The following is a 22,223-nucleotide window of genomic DNA, read 5'->3' on the forward strand; positions in this document are numbered from 1 at the left end:
GTAGCATTTGGTGCGTTTCACTAAAAGTTTTACCCAGTTTAACACAAAACTCAATTGCAGCTCGTTGTTTGAAACTCATTTTCCGACCGATGTACACAACACACTGACAGTTGAAACGCAATAACTTTGTTGCCGTGCATCCAAATGTCATGACATTTATACCAGTTGTCAATGAGGGACTACGCCATCTACCGGTAAAATATTACAACAGATGGCACTAGTGGTACTATTTGTTTTCGAAAGTTCGGTTTCTTTTGGAATGGAGGGTGTATAATGGCATCGAATAAAACGTAATCAATTTTTATACAATCAGCTTAATACACGGTAGAAGCTCAATGAATTGTCAATTGTGCTATGTTGTTCTTAAATTGGTAATTTCCATTCATATATCACTATTCACAATACATCTGCATTACTGCAAGAATGGTTTACTACAACCACATAACTTACGGCGTTCTTTATAAAGCGGAAAGAGATTAAGCTATGCATAACATCCAAACTGCAACTTTTAAAAGCCGTTGGATACACTGCAGAGTGAAACTCTCCGCTCCCCTGTCCCACCGCGCTTGCCAAGAAACTGATGTAAACACAACAGCAGCGCCATCCTTCCAAAACCGCACTGCTATCCTGGTCAGGATATACCACTAAAGCCTAAAACAAAAAGGGCAAGGCCGTAGGACGAGTAAAGACGGGATCTGAGGGCGGAGCAGTGGCGGTGGGAGGGTTGATATATAAAAATCATCCAAAATGGCCGATATTAGAGTCAAATCTATAAATTTCAGGATCCCTAAGATCATTATAATGACATTCCCAAAGCCAAAAACAGAAAGAGCGAGGCCGCAGGCCGAGCAAATACTGGGATTTGGGGCGGAGCGTGGGGTTGGTAAGGGTGATATGTAAAATTCGTCCAAAATGACCGATATTAGAGTCAAATCTATATATTTAGAGGTAATCTAATATCATTAATAGCATTCCCACGCCGAAAACAGAAAGAGCGAGGCCGCAGGCCGAGCAAATACCGGGGTCTGGAGTGGAGCCCTAGCTGGCCAAAGGCTAGCAAATTTATAAAATAATTATGTAGCTTTGTTTTTTTTTAAATTGTGTTCAGAGAGGAAACTGTGCGCCTTCCCGAGGCTAAGACGGATCTTAGCCCCTCCCGAGGAGGGCGCAAAGGCACTGATGTGAGGAGGGCGCAGCGGCCATCGGGCCGGTACTTGATTATTGCCAGTCCATCCCTGAATGTAAACATCACTGTACATTTAGTGTGAATGTGTATTGTTTTGAAGTTTTTTGCGAAATATTTTTCGACGTGTCACTTGTCTACTATTTGACTTACTGCCTGATTACATGTAGAAATAAATTTGATAAGAACACTAATATATTCGTTAGATTTAAGTCATTGTTTGTTTGCATGTTTCACTTATTGGATTATCTAATCTATGAGCATAGAGAAGCCATGTTTTTCCATGTATGTCACATTCTGCCAAAACGAGGACATAGAAGGTACTATAAATGGGGGACGTTCCCATTTTAGACGGTATGTAACATCATTATAATTTACTTATAGTTCGAGTATTACAGTGCGCTCGAGGCCGAGAGCGCAGCACATTATCGGCCAGTGCTAATGCGATGTCGGAGGAAGCAACTCGGTTAAAATTAACAACATACAACAGTAGAACATATGTAAATCTAATCTATGTCTTTCTTAATTAAAATTAGTGTATTTCTTAATTAAAATTAATGTTAATGAGGTAATAAGCATTTATGTTGTTTAATTTTCCCTACATATTCCCAATTAATAGTACCATCCTGACCAGATAGTAACCACTTATCAAGTGGGAAAACTCTTCAATGCAGCTTTTGTAAAAGCAGCTTCAGTGCAAACGACAGTAAATTGCTTTAGGAAAACTGGAATATACCTATTAAACAGAGATGTATTTGCTGATCACTTATTCGCTCCATCTGAGACGACTGAAAGACCATGCGGATCGACAACTGCTGAGCTTTCTCAGCTTTCAACCTCTGTACCCACCTGTATCCCGCCACCAGCTGCTGAGCCATCTCAACACTCAACATCTGTAGTTACCACTTCTCCGACGTCTGCTGCTGAGGTTTCTCAACCTTCATCTGTGCAAACTTGTGTCCTGTCATTAGCTGCTGAACCATCTCAACATTCCACATCTGCGGCTGCAACTTCTCCGACATCAAATGTTAAGCCTTCTCAACCTTCAACATCTGGGATTAATTATAATCCGGCAAAAAGTTTTTCAGGTTTCCACATTTTGCCAAAATTGCTCATGCCTTCACCTAAAAAGTTGAGCAGGATTGAGAAAAGTAAAAATGATAAAAGAAGAGGTAATTAAGGCTGTTCTCACTTCCTCACCATACAAAGCTGAATTAAAAGCAGAAGAAAAACGAAAGGAAGAAAATAAAAGAAAATCTATAAAAAGGTTGTTTATAAGGCTACTTCCGGAGAGACAAATATTAAAGGATCTAGGATCTACTAGTAAAGAACGAAAAGTGAGCAAACGTATTGAAATGAAGGAAGAGATCTTGTCTGATAAGCCTTGTACTCTTAGAGATCCAAAGTCAAAGATAATTAAACTCAAGACGGAAATAATACTATCTCCATCATCGGAAGAGGAAGAGAATTCTGATGTTGCTTTTATTTTTTGCAACGAACTCTATAGTCATTCAAAAGCAAAAGAAGGATGGATTAGGTGTTCTGGCTGCAATGGGTGGGCATACGATGCCTGCTCTAACGCGGATGAAAAAGATGATTACATTTGTTTGTGACTTTTGTAGCACGTAAAGTTTAAAATGTTAGTTACTAGACAAACGTATTTCATTTCTAATTAGTTTTGGTTATTCAGTACGAAAAACTCATTTTTACTTCCTTTCTGAATTATTATAAACAAGATATGTGTATAAGATATAAACAAGTTGTAAACAAGATTTGAAAAGTTTTAAGCAAGATGTTCGTAAGTTTGGTAAGTTTTTAAAGGAAACCCCGTTTTACCCGACTAGTAGTATAAAACGGAGACTTTTGCTCTTTTTCAGTATCCCTTATTTTTTTGTTAAAATAAACTTTCTTGTGATAAAAAAGAGGCCTGTTTTATGGCAAGCAACATTCCACTGAAGGTTTTGATTTACATCTAGCGATTTTATCAATGATAGTTTTGGTTTTATGTGAAAAATATATACGGATCCCCATTTCGAACAACTTTTTTCTATTGACTCCTATGACGTTATGAAATGTGATCAGGTACCATGACATCTCTCAGCCAATCAGAGAAGATTTTGGCAAAATCATCCAAAATGCAGCGCATAGTATGATATATAACTTTCGATTGCAATAGGCGGATGAATTCAGAGATGAAAGCTGCTTTCCGGACACCGAATTCAACTCGAAAACAGTTCCTCGTCATCTCTTATATATATATATATAGGAATCAACATTGAAGCCGAAATTGTACTAGTCTTCACTAATTCCAGTTTCAGCAGAAGAATAAATGCTAAGATATTTATTTTTTAAACGCTAATTCATATCAAACAAAAAGTACAGGACACAGAGCTAAACTTTCCAATTTCTTAAACTAAATGTTGATGTGCTCCAGTCATTAGTGAAACATTTTCTTGCGAAAGACAAACAAATTATAAGGCGTTTTCGTAAAATTTCGTTGAAAGAAAACTCACCATCAAAAGTAAACTACATCTTGTAGATTTATTCATAAGGCAATGACTGATCCAATATGTTACGGTTATTCATGTAATATTTTTTATATAAAATAAAATCGTAGAGGTGTATTTTTTTTTTTTTTACAAAACTCAGAAAAACTCACCCAAGATGTAGATATTCGTATGAAAGTTATTTATACAACATTATAGGAATATTAATGAAATATTTATTTATTAGTAGTAAATATGAACAAAATAGCCTGAGCTGTTTGCGAGAAAGTAGTCTGAAAAGAAACTTATCCCAAGAGTAAATTACCCTTTGTAAATGTTTCGAAAAAAGTATTTTATACACCATTATAGAGCTATTAATGCAATATTTAATTATGAAATACGAATAAAATCGTCTTAGTCGATTTTGAGAAAATCGTCCAAAAATCCTTAGTAGTAGGCCCCCCGTTATGGCTCACTTTGGACTTTGACCCCGACCTTTGTGACGTCATAGGTCAAAGGTCAATGACCTGGCCCGGGGTCAATGACATATGGGGTACTTAGGACCACCCCCTCTAAATTTTGGCAGGGGTACATAGGACCACCCCCCTTAAATTTTGGAAATTGCCAAATCTAAAAATTGGGTATGGTAGCCTAGGACCATAATATGTATCTCTATCAGTATTGGGTGTCTATGTCGTTCCCTTTCATGGGTAAAAAATTGCCAAAAATTCAAATTTCGGGGGTTTTTGACCTAATTTATCCCCTTTGATGAGGTGTTATTACCTTATATAGTTATATGGGCGTATACAGGGGTCTATTAGCTTTCATAACATATGGGTATATTAATGCACCTTTTGAAAATTTTGGAAGGGGTACCTTGGCCCACCCCTTAAATTTTGGAAATTGACCAATTTAAACATTGGGTATTATAGTACAAGACCCTAATATGTATTATGATAAATTTGGGTGGTCCACCTCGTTCCCTTCTAGGGGTACAAAATTGCCAAAATATAAACGTAAGCAATACGTTATACCACGTGTTTGGTTTTTGGTCGATTTTGTTCCCTTTGATGAGGTGTTATTATCCTATATAGTTATATGGTCATGTATAGGGGTTCATTCCCTTTCATAAGATATGGGTATATTTGTGCACCCCTTTAAAAATTTGGGATGGGTACCTTGGCCCACTCCTTAAATTTTAGAAATTGCCCAATTTAAACATTTGGTATTATAGTATAGGACACTAATATAGATCACTATAAATTTGGATGGTTCACCTCGTTCCCTTTTAGGGGTACAAAATTGCCAAAATATAAACGTAAGCAATACGTTGTACCACGTGTTTGGTTTTTGACCTAAGTTATCCCCTTGGATGAGATCCTATTACCTTATATGATTACAGGGGCCCATTTCCTATCATATTGATGCACCCTTCTTAAAATTTGGCAAGGGGGTCCACTGAAATTGTCCAATTTAACCATAGTACAGGACCTCAATATGTTTCGGTGGTCCTATTGCCAATTTTTTTTTAGTACAACCACGTGTTCGGTTATTGACTCATTTTATTTGATAAGGTTATAAGGTATGGACGGGTATCCCCTTTCAATTTGGTAGGACCCTTCGGGTGTAGTACGGTCACGTGATCGATGATTTGGTTTGATGCGCGATGAGGCCCCTGGTCAATGTTCTCTAGGAATTAGGTGGAAACTTTGCACATGGTTTTCGTCTTATATCGCACAGTTCTTTAGGAGAATCTGATAACGCTGTATGTATATATTGATGGAATGAACAATAAAAACACATAGATAAGCATAAATTGTATTTTATTTATTTTTCTGGTTTCTTCTTTTTCTTTCTTATTGACAATGTTTGTATATTGATCTGGATTTCTTCATTAGACCACCTCCTCTTCTTGATTGTGATGATTTGTTTCCATGTTTTGCAGCATAGCACCCGTTTGCAAAGCTTCGTATTGTGAATTCTGTTAAAAAAAAAAAAAACGAGGAAAAAGATGATTAGTATAGAAATAGATGATGATTAAACAATACACTTTCAATGATAAATATGATAAAATTACCTGGAAGGAATATTGCAGCAGTCTACGATCATTAACCGTGGGTACTGTTCTGAACAGGTATTGAATTTCACGCAGAAATTTTCCTTGGGCTTTACAGCACAAATAAAAATAAGCATAATAGCCACATACGGATGAACCAAGACTTTGCATTTGGCTATTATTATATTTATAGTACATACAATGAAGTTTTAAGAATGCAACATGTTGTGGTACATAAGGAGGAAGGCCATAGCTGTCAAAATATTCTCCAACACCGCGATTATCAATATAAATTGCAATCCAATGGCTTCCTAGTTTTGTAGATGGATCTATATTTACAATGATTGCCAGAGGAAGAGAAATCCGTGAGGGCAACTCATCGCTTGCAAATACCCCGGTAAAATGATTTCTGAACAATGGACTACCGTTTAAAGCACTAGCTAATTGTAATGTATTCAACATCGTGAATGGAAATGATACATAACGTATACGTACCTTGTAATTTAAAAGTCCAGGATAATGTTGCGCTGGTGGTCGATCTCTAGGAGTGAGGAAAACTCGCCATACACAATACAGTTTGCAGGTGCTGCTAATTTCTCTTGGAAATGAACTTCCAATCGGATGGCTCCATGTCGTTGTAAATTCCAATAGTGACAATCTCCAGCAGAAGAATCGGGAGTTAGGTCAAATACAAACAGTGTATATCCATTCTTGTAGTCGGCTCTTGAAATTGTATTTCCAGTATTGGTAAAATGTATGCCAGAGCCTGAGAACAATGTGTGGTACGATGAAATGTAGAGATTTTCTTCAAAGTTGGGTTGCAATGGTTTTGAAGGTACAGCTTTTCCATCCACGTACAATGTAAAGAAATTAATGTTTAGATGTTGAAATTCAAATGGATTGCTGGTAATAGTTCCACTGGATGCTTCATTCGATGTAAATCCTACAATAATACGATTTGGCAATGTTCCCATAAACAGGTTATCAATAGTTTTGGATTGTATATCCTTCGGGATGGTAAATGATTTCATTTGAACCCTTGTCAGAGGATACTTTGCCGGTGTAGATTGTATAATTTTATTGTGTGCCAATTTGACACTAGGGCTGATGCTGACTTTTTTCACCTGCAACGATGCATCTAGAATATTGATTTTTGCATTGACACCACTTTCACCGGCCATGAGACAAAAGTTTGGCTTTGCGGGAATAAGTTTCACACGTAATTCCACTCCATGAATTAAAAATTTATCTTGATTAAAAATATCACAATGAAGATATCCAATCATATCGAATTTCATACTTTGTTTTGTCAGTTCATAGCGTTGTTGAAATCCTTTGTTCTCACTTGTGGTTGCGTTCATATGACCAGCCGTATCTTGAAACCACATTGCTGTTTGTAAATGTGTATTTTTAGCTCCATCACTATAATTGAGCAGTTTTTCCATGTACGAACGATATGGATGATTATGTGACGGAAATGAAATCAGTTTATTGTTCAAGTAGATTTGTACTTCACTAAACATAGCATTTAGAAAATCATTGACAGGTGCAATTGCTTTATCCGTATTGGTGAAGGAGGAACCATCTGGTTTCACAATTTGTGCTTGGATGTACAATAAGGTTTGTGGCAAATCAATATATTCATCACTGCTACCACTCACTACAAATTCTATTGATGAATTTTCAGCTATTGAACTAATTGGTTTGTAGCCTATAATACGATTGTCCAGAACACTGGTTTGCGTGGGTAACGTTGAAAAAATGTCCAATTCACTTTTTACACATTCACAGGATTGATGATGTAAGAAAGCCATCGTTGAATTAATCAAAAATATCTGGTGACGATGCCAGTGATCTCTTCTTCTTCTTATGTGATAATTTACGTCTCTTTGTAGGATTGATGGTGTTGTTGATCGTTGGAAGGTCAACCTCAAACTGAGAGCAGTCATCCCATTTTCGTTTATGATATCCACTTTCCAGCATAGTTTTCAACTTATTTTTAGCTTTTTCTTGTAAATTTGTTTTTGCCTCTTGCATCCGTTGATGAAACGATTCTTCCAGCGGTTGATTCGAGATCACAACATCATTAATCATATTGGCACCTGATTTTAATAATTCTTTTCCCACAGTTTTAGCTCCTTGCTTCACAAGTGGTAACACTGAACGAAATAAGCCACCAAGGAAACTTCCAATGCCATGTCCTGCTTGATAGGGACTTCCCACATAGACGTTGCCGATACCGGGAAACGCTTGTTTTTGGTAGTATTGCAAATACGGATCAGTCATGACGACGACGACGGAAATGTAGTTTTGTACACACCGTTCCAAAGGTGAATGGCATCCGATGACCTGTGCTATCCCTGATATCGATTTGTATTTGCTCAAAATTCATTTTTTCCACCGGAACATAATGTGCAGGATTAAAGATTTGTACGGCATGACTTCCAAAAGTATGATTCACAGGATCCATGTTGACAATTCGTAGCAAGGGTACCATTGTATCTCCAACAATGACAGATTCAATAATGTCACAGTAGACGTACATTTTTGATGGTAAACCTAATCGTACATCCGGTGTATATTGTCCCTTTTGCATATCTTTTAAATCACTTTTCGGTTCAAATCCAAGCATTAAACTAACACTTGGTGAGAATTGTACAGAAGTATGGATTTCCTTATTGGGATGTCTTATGAGGCATATATTATTAGTTGCATCATGGGATATAAATAAATTGGTTTCTTTATGATGTATATTAATTGCATGAATAAGATCCCGTATATTGTTATAATAGCGTACAGGGATCGTTACAACCTTCCACTGTTCCTGATCATTACTACTTGATGATTTGTAATATATTTTATTGTTTTCACTGTTAATGTTCAGTAAAGAATGTGGATAATGAATCTCTACAATTGCCACATCCCATTTCTGGCGAAACTCTACACGTCGTTGTAATTTCGTAATATATGAAGTCAATGTATTTTCTGGAAAATAATCCATGGAACTATTACTGGGAAGTGTAACGTAAAAATCTTGATCAGGTTCCATTCTTTTCTTCTTCTTCAATGAAGTTGCAGGGATCCACGAATTGAATGAGGAAGGATATCCTTTCCACTGGACGAGATACTCCTTTCTGCGACCTTTTGTTCTTGTACGAAATATTTTATCGATGAGGAACGTCGAAGGGAGCGGCAATGGTTGTAATTCTTCTCTGTAGAAAACACCATCGATGAGTTGATGATTTAAATCCTCTAGTCGATACCCAGGGCCGGCGAGAGGGGAGGGCAGGAGGGGCCAGAGCCCTGGGGCCCAGGGCCCCAAAGGGGCCCGGCGGCCGAGGATAAAGAATTACTAAATGTTGTATATTTTTACTCAGTTCGCTTCCAATCAGTGCGCTCTTTGTGTAACAATTTTTTTGTACTGTGGTCTTGCAAAGAAATGACAGGTGATCAGATCCAAGAACAAGCAGCTGCACTAGTCCAGCGATACACAAAAGATTTAGGAGATGATCTTTCTGATGAACTGCATAGCCTGAAATTGATATATTCGTCCAATTTTGGTGAGAAAACGCTTTCACCATGGGATTTACTAAATAACATCAAAACTTTGAATCTAGAAACTTTATTTCCAGATCTGACAGTGGCCCTTCGTATATTCGCCACAATTCTTGCTACCGTTGCTAGTGCAGAGCGCTCTTTCTCTCTGTTAAATAGAGCAAAAAATGTTTTACTCTCTACAATGTGTCAAGACAGATTATCAAGCTTAGGCTTGTTGGCAGTGGAGACAGAACTTATGAAGTGTACCAAACTGGATGCTATCATTGATGAATTCGCCCTGAAAAAAAGCCAGAAAGGGAATTTTGTTGTAACTATACGTAGAAAAGGATACATTGTAACTGTAACTTAGGCCTAATGCCTCATGTCTCTAGTTAAGGAAGACTAACTGTATACCTAGCTTACTTCTATATAATTATTTACAGCAACAATTTGTGCAAAGATATTCATAGTACAGGGCAGGTTGGATGGTTGAGAACATTTACTTTCTCAACTTTCATTAACTATTTAATACTTTCTTTTTGTATTTCCTTCACAAATTAGTTTGTTTTGAGCATTTGATTGAGCATTAGGGGAGAACTTTTGCTATTACAAATAGATAAGTTACTTTTTATTCTATATTTTTATACCATTGTATTTAAATATATAATTTTTTATTCATTTTAGTTTTGAAGCCTTCAAAAATCTTAGAACCAACAAGTATAGGGTCTAAACAAAATCTAAATAATGAATTCATGAAGTTTTTTTTTCAGTGAATAGTGAACATAGGTTAGGTTCAGAGTTCTTATTATTCACTTATTTGGAGATATAGCAATACTATTTAACATGTAAATTAAACGCGTTAATGGTCTAATAAAGAGTTCAAAATAAGTCTTAATGTTCATTTTAGTTTATTTCCGTCCAAAGTTGTAAGTAAGTAAAAGGTCATAAGGAAACATGTAAGGGGCCTGGGATTGCTCAGCTCCGGGGCCCGCGACCGCTCTCGCCGGCCCTGTCGATACCTGGTGGGTTTCTTGGTACAATGGCTTTTACTCTAAATATTTCCCAAGTCCAGTTCTTGAGGTAACCCTTGTCAAAGATACGTTTTGTTTTACTTATACGAACAGTATCACCAACAGATAAATCTGTATCTTGTTTTGAACGTTGTAGCTTTTTGTCGTATAAGTTATGCCACACCTCCAGTAAATTGTCCTGAGAAACGTTTGCAGGTGCCATTTTAATACTGGAATGCCGACTTTCATTGTATGCTTTTACAAGTAAAGGCAATACTTTGATGTAATTGTATGTTTGATATTTGGTAAAGTATTTCCACATACGATGTTTCAATGTCTGATTAAATCTTTCTGCGATGCTGGCTTTAATATCTGGATCCTTTGTTGTAACATGTTGCACGTTGTGTTTTCTGAGAAACTTTTGTACTGTCTTGTTGGTAAATTCAGTTCCTTGATCACTACGTAGCACAATTGGTTTCCTGTCCTGGAAAATCATTTCAAATGCATTCACTATATCCTCGGCACTTTTTGATTTTAGTGGTACAGCCCATCCGTACCGACTAAACACATCAATCACTGTAAGAATATAGCGGTAATTGTTATTATAGTTTTGAAGTGATTGTAAATCATTTAAATCACATTCCCATTGATCATCAATATTGTTGACAAGATAAAAATCTCTACGGAAACGACGACGTACAGGACGATGTAACGTGTAGGTAGGTTGTTTGTTTAACCAAAGTTTTATTTTGGCTAGAGGTATAGATTTTCCTGTGGCTTGCCATAATTTCTTTGCAGTAGAAAACAATGCAGGATGTGCTGGATTGTAATAAATGGATTTCAACTTTTTGTTCATGGTTTGTACGTTGACCATTGTGGAATGATACATTTTCTTTTTGGTCGGACTTCTAAAACATCATCATCTTCTTCTTCTTCTTCTTCTCCGGAAGAAAATAATTCAGGTGCCGGTTTTGGTGGTGCAGATCCTTCAGATGCTGTTGTACTATTATGCTTGACAATATAGTTTAATCTCCGTGGATTACCAATCAATTCTTGAGGTGTGTTTGACGATGCAAGGTAGTTGCAAAACAATTCCCAGCCTTGAGGATTAGAATGTTTCCTCGGTCGAGTCACATCGCACATTAAATCTACAATATTGGATCCATGTAGTTATTATCGTTGATGTACACTGTTCCTTTATGATCCCACGTAATTGCGTCATCTTGTTTTAAACGATGGAATAGTAGTTCGGCTTTCTTACGATACATTTGTGGTATTGCGGCTAAAAGTTCTTGTTTCGTGCTATCGTCAACATTCGGGACGTCACCATCAGGTTTCATTGATGTAATTGTAAGTGGTATTGGTTCTTCTTGTTTACGTATCACATAAAGATATTTCTGTAATATTCTATTGTACTGATTCCATTTTTCTTCATCACTTGGATACGATGTATTCAATATAGATTGCATTTCACGATCGAGATTAGATTGTCGATTTTCACTCACACGGGATGATGATGCATGCATTCGTTGAAACATTTCTGGTGGCACTAAAACCATCTTCTTGCTATGTTCCATGATGTTTATTGTTTAAACAAAATACTGGATAACACACTTCCTACAATAGGTGCAAGTAATGCAGGTAAGAATCCTCCTTGTTGTACGGCTAAATGTTTCTTCTTTTTATCCAATGATTTTGTATTGTCTACGAGATAGCGGAGCGTGTTCTTGTAACGGTTTAATCTTGACTTCTGCGCACTTGTCAGTGGAACATTTGTTTTTTAAGACATTATAACAACATTCACAAATACTATGAATTAATGAAGCGTCTGCATTGGCAATAATAGCTTTACGCAATCTTGGTTTAGCTTTGTGCAGAGCACGTAGCAGATCAGCGTGTTTCACTGTAGGAGACATCGTGACAGACTAAGTCATTCTTTCCACATGCACAATAATTTAAACATGTTTTGTTGGTACGTAAACATAATGATGCAAATCGTCGGGAAAAATATTTGTACGAAATTGCATTTCATCGGGTGTATCTTGTTTAAGATCCATCAGTAAATAACCATGTGGATTTCTTGTTGTGTCTGCATAACTTTCTTGTAGAAACAGTGGATGCTCAGGCATGATTTGATAACTCATATGCTTGATTTGTGACTTGTCACGTGGATTTTTAAACAACACCAAATACGAACAATTTAAACTCATATTTCTATTTGCTTTACTTTGATGAAATACATTTTGTGTTATAAAAATCACACTAATATTTCGATGATGTTATCCTTTTGTGAACATAGCAACAATATCACTATTCACTTCTCGCATATGGTCATCAATAATAATCAAATGTGGTCCATCTTGAGGCTGAAAATCTTTCATTCGTGGAAGTCCTTCGTGAAATTCTACTGGAACCGGCATTGTTGCATACACGTCTTGCCATTCTGCATAATACCAGTACATCTTACGAAATTTTGCATTGATCATGGTTGGGAGATGTGACAGTAATCGCTTCACAAAATACGTTTTTCCACACCCACTAGGCCCTGCGAGAATACAGGTAAATGGAGTTTCCACTGTGTATCCATGATGAACACTAACACCTTGTTTCAAAAATGATGCGTATTTAAAGCGAGTACAATTTTTTTTGTTTTAGTTTGTAAATTCTTGCACTCACTGGTGTGAAAAGGAAAAAACCGTTCATCTGTTTATCGAATAGTTGAAAACCGTTTATTTGTTAATCGAATAGTTGAAAACCGTTTATTTGTTAATCAAATAGTTAAAAACCGGATAAAGTTTAATGGTTAACCGTGAAAGCTGATCACTGTTTGATTTAAATTCTATTTGAAAAATTTTTCGTTTCAAATTTGTTTTGAAATTTTTGTTTCAAAAATTTTGTTTGAAAAATTTTTTTCAAATTTTTTTTCAAATTTTTTGTTTGCAAATTTATTGTTTCAAAATATTTTGTTTTGAAAAATTCTTTAGTTTGAAAATTTTTCGTTTCAAAATTTTTGTTTGAAATTTTTTCGTTTCAAAATTTTTCGTTTCAAACTTTTGTTTTGAAAATTTTTTAGTTTCAAGATTTTTGTTTAAAAGTTTTCGTTTCAATTTTAGTTTTGATTTTTTTTAGTTTGAAAGTTGAAAAAAAGTTTTAAATGCCATGAATCTTCTTCAAAGTTTCCACCTAATTCCTAGAGAACATTGAGCAGGGGCCTCGTCGCGCATCAAAACCAAATCATCGATCACATGACCGTACTACACCCGAAGGGTCCTACCAAATTGAAAGGGGATACCCGTCCATACCTTATAACCTTATCAAATAAAATGAGTCAATAACCGAACACGTGGTTGTACTAAAAAAAAAATTTGGCAATAGGAACACCGAAACATATTGAGGTCCTGTACTATGGTTAAATTGGACAATTTCAGTGAACTCCTTGCCAAATTTTAAGAAGGGTGCAAGAATATACCCATGTCTTATGATAGGAAATGGACCCCTTGTAATCATAGGATCTCATCAAAGGGGATAAAATGGATCAAAACCAAACACGTGGTACAATGTATTGCTTAAGTTTATATTTTGACAATTTTTGTACTCCTAAAAGGGAACGAGATGGTTCACCCAAATTTATAATGATATATATTAGGGTCCAATACTATGATACCAAATGTTTAAATTTGGTAATTTCTACAATTTAAGGGGTGGGCCAAGGTGTCCTTCCCGGGGGTGCATCAATATACCCATGTCTTACGAAAGGGAATGGACACCTATACATGACCATATAACCATATAAGGTAATAGAACCTCATCAAAGGGGGATAAATTGGGCCAAAAACCAAGCACGTGGTTGTACTAAAATTTGACAATTTTGTACCCCTAAAAGGGAACGAGGTGAACCACCCACATTTATAGTGATCTATATTAGTGTCCTATACTATAATACCCAATGTTTAAATTGGGCAATTTCCAAAATTAAAGGGGTGGGCCAAGGTACCCCTCCCAGGGGTGCACAAATGTACTCCCATGCGCAAAAAATATTGCGCGTATACTGTAACTCACAATTTTTCGCAATTATTCCATTTTCCATATGTTTATTGGTAAACTTCAGTTATTAGTACGTGGAGATAATAGAAAGCAATCCATCTAAGGAGATATTTCCAAAAAATATAATAAAATAATAAAAATATAAGCAAAAAACAAAATTATGTTCGGTTTTGTGTATACTGGCAATAATGTTTTCGAGGGAATTTTTGGAGTAGCACAGCACGATTGCAGAGGGAATAACAAGATTAGTAGGAGAACAGCTGAATCAAGGAACTAAAAATTGGAGCAAAATATTGCATTTATTGGCTTAAATCTAGGGTGTAAATTGTCTGCCAAATATAAATTAGCTTCTGTAAGCAAGATGTTATACGGAAAATATAAACAAAGAGAAAAACTGTTGTCTTAAGTTTGGAAGTGACATGCTCTATAGCCATGAGCATTTATTTCTTAAGAAAAAGATAGGCAACAAAAGAAAATCTGTGTGGTCAAGTGGGTAGAGTGACGGACTAGTAATTCTTATACTGTTTTGACACCAGATCGAATCCCATCCGGTCCTGTTCATTTTTTTCTTTACAAAACATTGTAGAAAGTGTATAATTTTTATGTTAATAAGAAACGAAATAATATAATAATGAAATAACTTTTTGTTTTTCTGATGACGTATTTATTCAGAATTAGCTTACTATTTATTACTAATAGCGATTGTTTTTAGTTTATGGTATGGTATGCTTAACCGTTCCCTCTCCGTTTTTACACAGCTTCAACTCACTGCGAGTGTCTGTGAGTCAGGAACAGGAAAAAACAAAACAAGAGCAACCTGCAGCTTTACACACAGCGTGAGGAACACAGTCACAGCGATAGCTCGTTGTCATGAAGAAAAAAACTGTTCTAGTGTTTCTGTGTGTGTGTTTCTTTTTAAAGTATTGACTCTCTCTCTCTCTCTCCTTTTGTTTCATATCCACAAGTGCAACAAATGCAAGTCTGTGTGAAAAAAAATCAAGAGTGCTTTCTTTAAACAAAACTAAATTTTACAGCTCTCTTTGTGAGGAACGCGAATGCTTCCAAAAGATGCCATGAATATTAACTATAATCGTACCGAATTATACAGTAGCGTGAAAAACTGATAATAAAATGATGTAACATGCATAAGCTTTTTTTTTTATAGAGTAACCACAGATTAAACATAACAAATTAAATTTTTGGGATTACAAATTATCACATTACGTGTCGGTGTAGGCCTATTCGTTTTCACATTCGAGCGACGAAAAAAGAAAGTGTGGTGATAGTTATAAAAACCGAATACCAGATTTCAATAAATTCAAATTACATGGCTCCTACATAGCGAAAAAAATGATTTTTCGATGTCTGTCCATCTATTTGTCTCTCGGTTCGTCACGCTTTTACACGCACTCAAATAGAGGCCATACTGTTCAACGTATCTGCACCGAATTCTAGACATAACGTTTTAGTAACATAATATCTTTCGAATTTTATGTCCTTCGACACCTAAAAGCAAGGGTAATTTACTGAAGGATTAAAATTTAAAATAATTCAATTTTCTCAAATAAAAAAAAAGCTGTGACGATTTTATTTACTTTTGATAAATATATATTTTATTAACAAATCTCCACCACATATGAATAATTTTAATGAAAAAATATATATGGTGTAATTTACTGTATGGTATGCGTTCTTTTTGCACAATTTTCTCAACCACATTTCATAAATAAACGTATCATTAATTACCTAACAATATGTCAACTCGTTGGAAGGAGTAGCTTAATCTTAGGGTGAGCTTTCCCCCGATGGTTTTCCCATTAACGCCTCAGGCAATTTTGTTCATATTTCGTAAAGAAATATTTCATTAATAAACTAACATAGAGCATAAATAGTTTATTCCGATAACATACAGAAGAAGTGGTTTTCTCAAGGGTTGATTTTTTTTTTTGGACAATTGTCTCAGTTATTACTGAAATTTGTTCTAATTTCAGTAAAAATATTTTCTGTAATAATCTTACAATATGGTATAACTCGCTTGTTCCGAAAAGAAAAATCCAAAAGAGATAGTTTACTTTGACAGTGAAATTTTTCCCGACGATTTGCTTAAAAATTACTCGATATACTGTCAAAATTACAGATAGAAGAGTTTACCTTTGGGGGTAAGCTTTTCCCGATGACCTTCCTAAAAACAACTCAGGAGATGTTTGTTGTTCATATTTTATAAATACGTGTTACATAAATAACCTAGCTATATGGTATAATTCCCTCATCCGGAAAATCTAAAAATGGTATACCAACATTAAGTTACATTAACAACCACAGGGTAAACATTTGACAGTAAGTTTTACCCTGCGATTTTCTCAAGAACGACTCAGGCAATTGTGTTCGTATTTCATAAATAATTGTTTTATGAAAACACTAACAATATAGCATAGCTCGTTTATACTGAAAAGATCCACAAGGGATAATTTATTCTTGGGGGTGACTTTTTGCATAATTTTCTCAGAAATTACTCAGACGCTTTTGCTTATAGTTCACATACAATTATATCCTTTATAATTCTAATATATGGATCAAGTTATTTCTAACGGAAATATGACCAATGGGTACTTTACTTTTGGGCCTGAAGTTTCTTCTAGCAAAGTTTTCCAAAACATTATTTTATTCGCAATTTCCCAAATAAATGTTTCAATAATAGTTACAGCCTAACATAAGTCAGTGTAAAAAATTCGAGCGAGAAAGTACAGTGCGTTTACTCCGTACCCTTTCTTAAATATATTTTTAAATGTTACACCTAATCACAATTTTCCGAACAAAATCGAAACTTCTTTTTAAATGTGCCTTGTTGTGGTCAAATGGTTCAAGTGCATTGGTTCTGGATTAGATTTCCAGTGAGAGCTAGTGTATCTTCATCCAAGAGATGTGACACGTAGGTGTAAAGAAGAAAGTGTTTAAATAAGCCTAACCAAGCTAATCAACAAAAGAAATAATACAATGTTACGAAATTATCGTAGAAACGTTGTTAATATTAGGTAGGTTCGACTGGAATGTCCAAACAATTGTCAATTCCAAAGGTCTTTGTTTTCGTCCGGCGGGAGCTCATGTGGTTCGGATTTCACGTTAATCAGTAGGTCCACGTCTCATATAGCCTCGCTGCTGAAAGGGACGATAAACTCAAAATCACATCACACATCTTTGTTTTCGCCTTTGTTTTAGCTCATAAATGTCTCTGTTCATAAGCTTCTTAGTGGTTAGCGTACGCGCCTTTGGCGTGGAAGACCCGGCTTCGATTCCCGACGAGAGCTCACGTGGTTCGGAGTCCACGTTAATCAGTAGGCCGACGTCTCATATAGCTTCGTTGCTGAACGAGACGTTAAACTCAAACTCAATGTCTTTATTCATAAATGTCTTTGTGTATGGTTTTTCATATACGTGGCATGGACATTAAATTTTGATTTCTACGCCATATGTATCTAATTACATACACACCTATAGAACGAACACAACAAACTTGGAATATCTACATTGTTTGCGTATGGAAAATAATCACGCTCTACTGTACAGGACAGCCGTGTGTATGGAATTCCATACACATGGCAATCAACGTATTAAGAAATGTATAATAAGAATTATTATTATTATTATTATTATTATTATTATTAATAATAATAATAATAATAATAATAATAATAATAATAATAATAATAATAAACAGAAAACGATACGATCACTTACATAATTTATAAATATAAGTTAACATTTAATAAGCATATAACTGCAATGGAATTAAGTTGTTTTTCTCTCTCCCTGAACGCTACAGCCCTTATTGTTCTAAGGCGTAGAAGAGAACTTGTGGCACCCACGATTTGGGGCGGTGTGTGGTCACAACTTGGTATCCCTTTGTTGTTAGTCTTAGCTTTCTAGACGGATGCAGTTATTACCGGTAGAATATACAAGCAAATAGACTTTTGTATTACTATTAAAGTAAATAATTACACTCATTCCTTCAATGTGATACTTGTGGTTGCTTAACCGTATACAGACAGCTGATCCATGGAAAAATCGTTAATAATAATAATAATAATAATAATAATAATAATAATAATAATAATAATAATAATAATAATAATAATAATAATAATAATAAAAAATAACAGGAACTCGACAAATATTCTTGCAAATAATAGGAAAAAGTTTGCGTCACACTGTTCACTTTGCTGGACACACCAGTGTGGCGCGTTATACCGATTGTGGCACACTGGAATATAGGGTATGTTTTTTTTTAATTTTTTTTTTCAACTATTCCAACTGCTTCAATTGAAATGGATCTATAATAATAAGAGAATGAATTTAGTCTTCTTACCCTTCAATTTAGAAATAAGGTTCGCGAGAATTTCATAAAAGAATAATATACTCAAAATTGTATATAGTAGTTTGTTTTATTCGAAATTACATACTTCCTGCAACTGTTTTTTGATTGAAATGATTTGAAATGAAATTTTTAAGTTTTACGTCCCACGATTATGCCGGATAGGCTAAAGGAGACAGTGATGATAAGAAATGAATGAAATGGTGGAATGAAAAAAGTGGGATAAAACGGGAGAACCTCGAGAAAACCCATACACACAGTGTTTGTCCAGCACAAGGTTCACTTGGCGCGAGCATAGATCGAACCAAGGATTCCATGCACCAAAGGTGAACGCTCTACCACTGAAACACCGTGGTCTCTGAAATTACTTATGGAACTACCGAGAACTATGCTGTAATATTTGAATGTGCTTCAAGTTTACAATAATTAGTTTAGTTAAATTCATTATTAACAATTAAATAATTGCATTCATTATTAACACGTAAATGCTGCTGATGCAAAGACTTAAATCTAGCGATACCGCGAGCGTAAGTATTAAACAGAGGGATTTTAAAGGGCCCCCTGAGCTGGGGGCCCTGGGCTCCATTGGCTCCGCCCTTAATCCGCTAATGCCTATAGATTATAAATTAAAGGGGACGGGCCGGGTCCGTTCTAAAAATTCCGGCCCGTGCAGACCTCTAGCTCCTGTGTATATGCTATCTGAAAATACAGTAGAGTTTCGCTTATCCGACATAAAACAGGCAGGCAGAACGCCGGATAATATGGATGTGTTAAGGAAAGACCTATAAAAAGTCAAACTATGATATAATTTTACACATTACGCATCTAATTATCATCTTTGCAAGAAACAAATATAATGCATTGACTCAGTGACGTATCCAGCGTGAGGTCCTGGAAGCTGTCCCTTACCAAACCTCAAGCACTTTTTAATAAACTTACTTTTTCCCTTTTGAGTTTTTTTTTTTTATGTCAGATTACTTTGTCAGTGTCCAAACTGTGGACAATGCGTTGTTGTTATAATTCTAACAAGTAACACTTCCCAAGTGTAACACTCCGATTTTGATAAAATTTAGCAGGTAGATACTATACATAAAATAAACAAATAAGTGCTTTTTTATTTTTTTTTTTTTGCTGAAAAACGGTTTTAGGGGGCAAAAGCCCTCACCCAAAATTTGAAAGTTGACGCTCGAAAGGCAAAAACAAGTGGACCAAAGTGAACGAAATTGTGAACAGATATTGCGGACATAAAATTAGAGAATACGTGTTTTGTATTTTCCTGGAAAAAACGGTTAGGTGGGGCACAGATCCCTCCAAACCTTTGATCATGAAATATCAAAAGTGCTAATAACAGTATGTCAGAAGTGCCTAAATTTACATGAAGAATTGGAACAAAACTTTCTGTTAGGACAATAAGCAAAAAATAAACAAATTCGGCTTTTTTATTTCCTGCGAAAAAACGGTTTTAGAGGACAAAAGGTCCCCCGCATGAATTTTGAAATTTGACGCAAGAAAGGCAAGAAAAAATGTACCGAACTGAGTGAAATTGTTCACAAATGTTGTAGAGGTAAGATGAGGAAATACGTGCTTCGTATTTTCCTGAAAAGAGAAAAAAACCTTTTGAGTGGACCGAGGCGTTGAGTGTCGGAAGGATTGGACCGAAGCGAATGAAATTGTCTGTAGATATTGGATATGAAAAATAAAGCCTCTCGTGTTTCACAAGTGTCTCCATCAGATTTCTTCAAATTTGGCAGATCAACAACAAGCACAAACAGTATAGCGTATTTTGTAGTATTTCACGAGGCAACTTTAACCCTTACAATGTTTTTCCGCATAAACAAAAACACGTGCCGATTAATTTCCTGTTTGCTGTTGATGTGCCAAAATTGATAGGGACATCTTTAAAACACGAAAGTCCTTATTTTACATACAGTCTATACAATATCTACACACAATTTCATTTGCTTCGGTCCACTCCTTCCTGCACTTTTACGGTAATATTAACATTTTTTTGGAGGGGCTCTAGGCCCCAACACTGTTTTTTCATACAAATTAAAATGCATTTCATTTATTGTTTTGCAAATTGTCCCTATACGAAGTTTCGTTGCAATTCTCCATACTCTTTAGGAACTTCTGACGTATACATACTTATTTGCACTTTTGATATTTCCTAATCAACAGCTTAGAAGGTCCGTGCCCCACTCAATCGCTTTTTTTCAAGAAAATACGAAACACAATTACCTCAATTTACGTCTAGAATATCTGTGCACGATTTCAAAATTTTGGGTGGGGAATTCTGCCCCCTAAAACCAATTTTTCGCAGAAAATAAACCTTTTTTTTTTTTTTTTTGCGTATTGTCCCTACACAATGTGTCGTTCCAATTCTTCATGTCCTTTAAGCACTTCTGACATACTTTTATTAGCACTTTTGATATTTCACGATCAAAGTTTTGGGGGGGTCTGTGTCCCACCGAAACGTTTTTTTTTTTTTTCAGGAAAATACGGAACCCATATTCCCTCATTTTTCGTCTACAATATCTGTGCACAATTTCATTCATTTCGGTTCACTTCTTCTTGCCTTTCGGGCGTCAACTTCCATCATTTTGGATGGGGGATTTTGTCTCCTAAAACAGGCATTCGTTTAGTTTTTGCGTATTGTCCATACACAAAGTGTCATCGGAATTCTTCGTCCTTTACACACATCAGACATATTGTTACTAGCACTTTTGATATTTCATGATCAAAGGTTTGGAGGGGTCTGCGTCCCACCTAACCGTTTTTTCCAGGAAAATACAAAACACGTATTCCTTCATTTTACGTCTGCCATATCTGTGCACAATTTCGTAAACTTTGGTCCACTTGTTTTTGTCTTTCGGGCGTCAACTTTCAAAATTTTGGGTGAGTGCTTTTGCCCCCGTAAAACAGTTTTTCCGCAGAAAATAAAAAACATGTATTCGTTTATTTTATGTGTAGTATCTGCCTGTCAAATTTTATCAAAATCGGAGTGTTACACTTGGGAAGTGTTACTTGTAAGAATATACCGTAATGCCATTGATACCAGGTGGAATTAAAGAACACTCTTAAATGGGATTACAATTTCGTTTCCGGCCTGTTTATAACATTACTGTATTAGAACGATACACTCATTGCCATTTGCTATTTTTGTTATGTGATATACGTAGCAGACAGTTTTCCTTACATGTCTCTAGAAAATATTTTTTGATTTCGTGTGAGTTAGAATTAAGTTTGACCGGTTCATAAATGACAAGTAAGAAACGTTTAAGAGAAATACAGAACTGTTGCATTATTATTATTATTATTATTATTGTTATTATTATTATTATTATTATTATTATTATTATTATTATTATTATTATTATTATTATTATTGATATTTTTGAAACATTAGAATTACGTGCTTACGAGGATTCGTGTCGGGTCCCCTCCGAAAAGAAAAGCTGGATATGTGCCTGCACTGAATGATAGACGTATGAGTCAAGGTATAGACGAGCGTGCTAGGCGATCGAGTCCGGAGCATCAG

The sequence above is a fragment of the Thermobia domestica genome, chromosome 5 (genome assembly GCF_964235325.1).
Source record: "Thermobia domestica chromosome 5, izTheDome1.hap1.1, whole genome shotgun sequence".
Lineage (NCBI taxonomy): Eukaryota > Metazoa > Arthropoda > Insecta > Zygentoma > Lepismatidae > Thermobia > Thermobia domestica.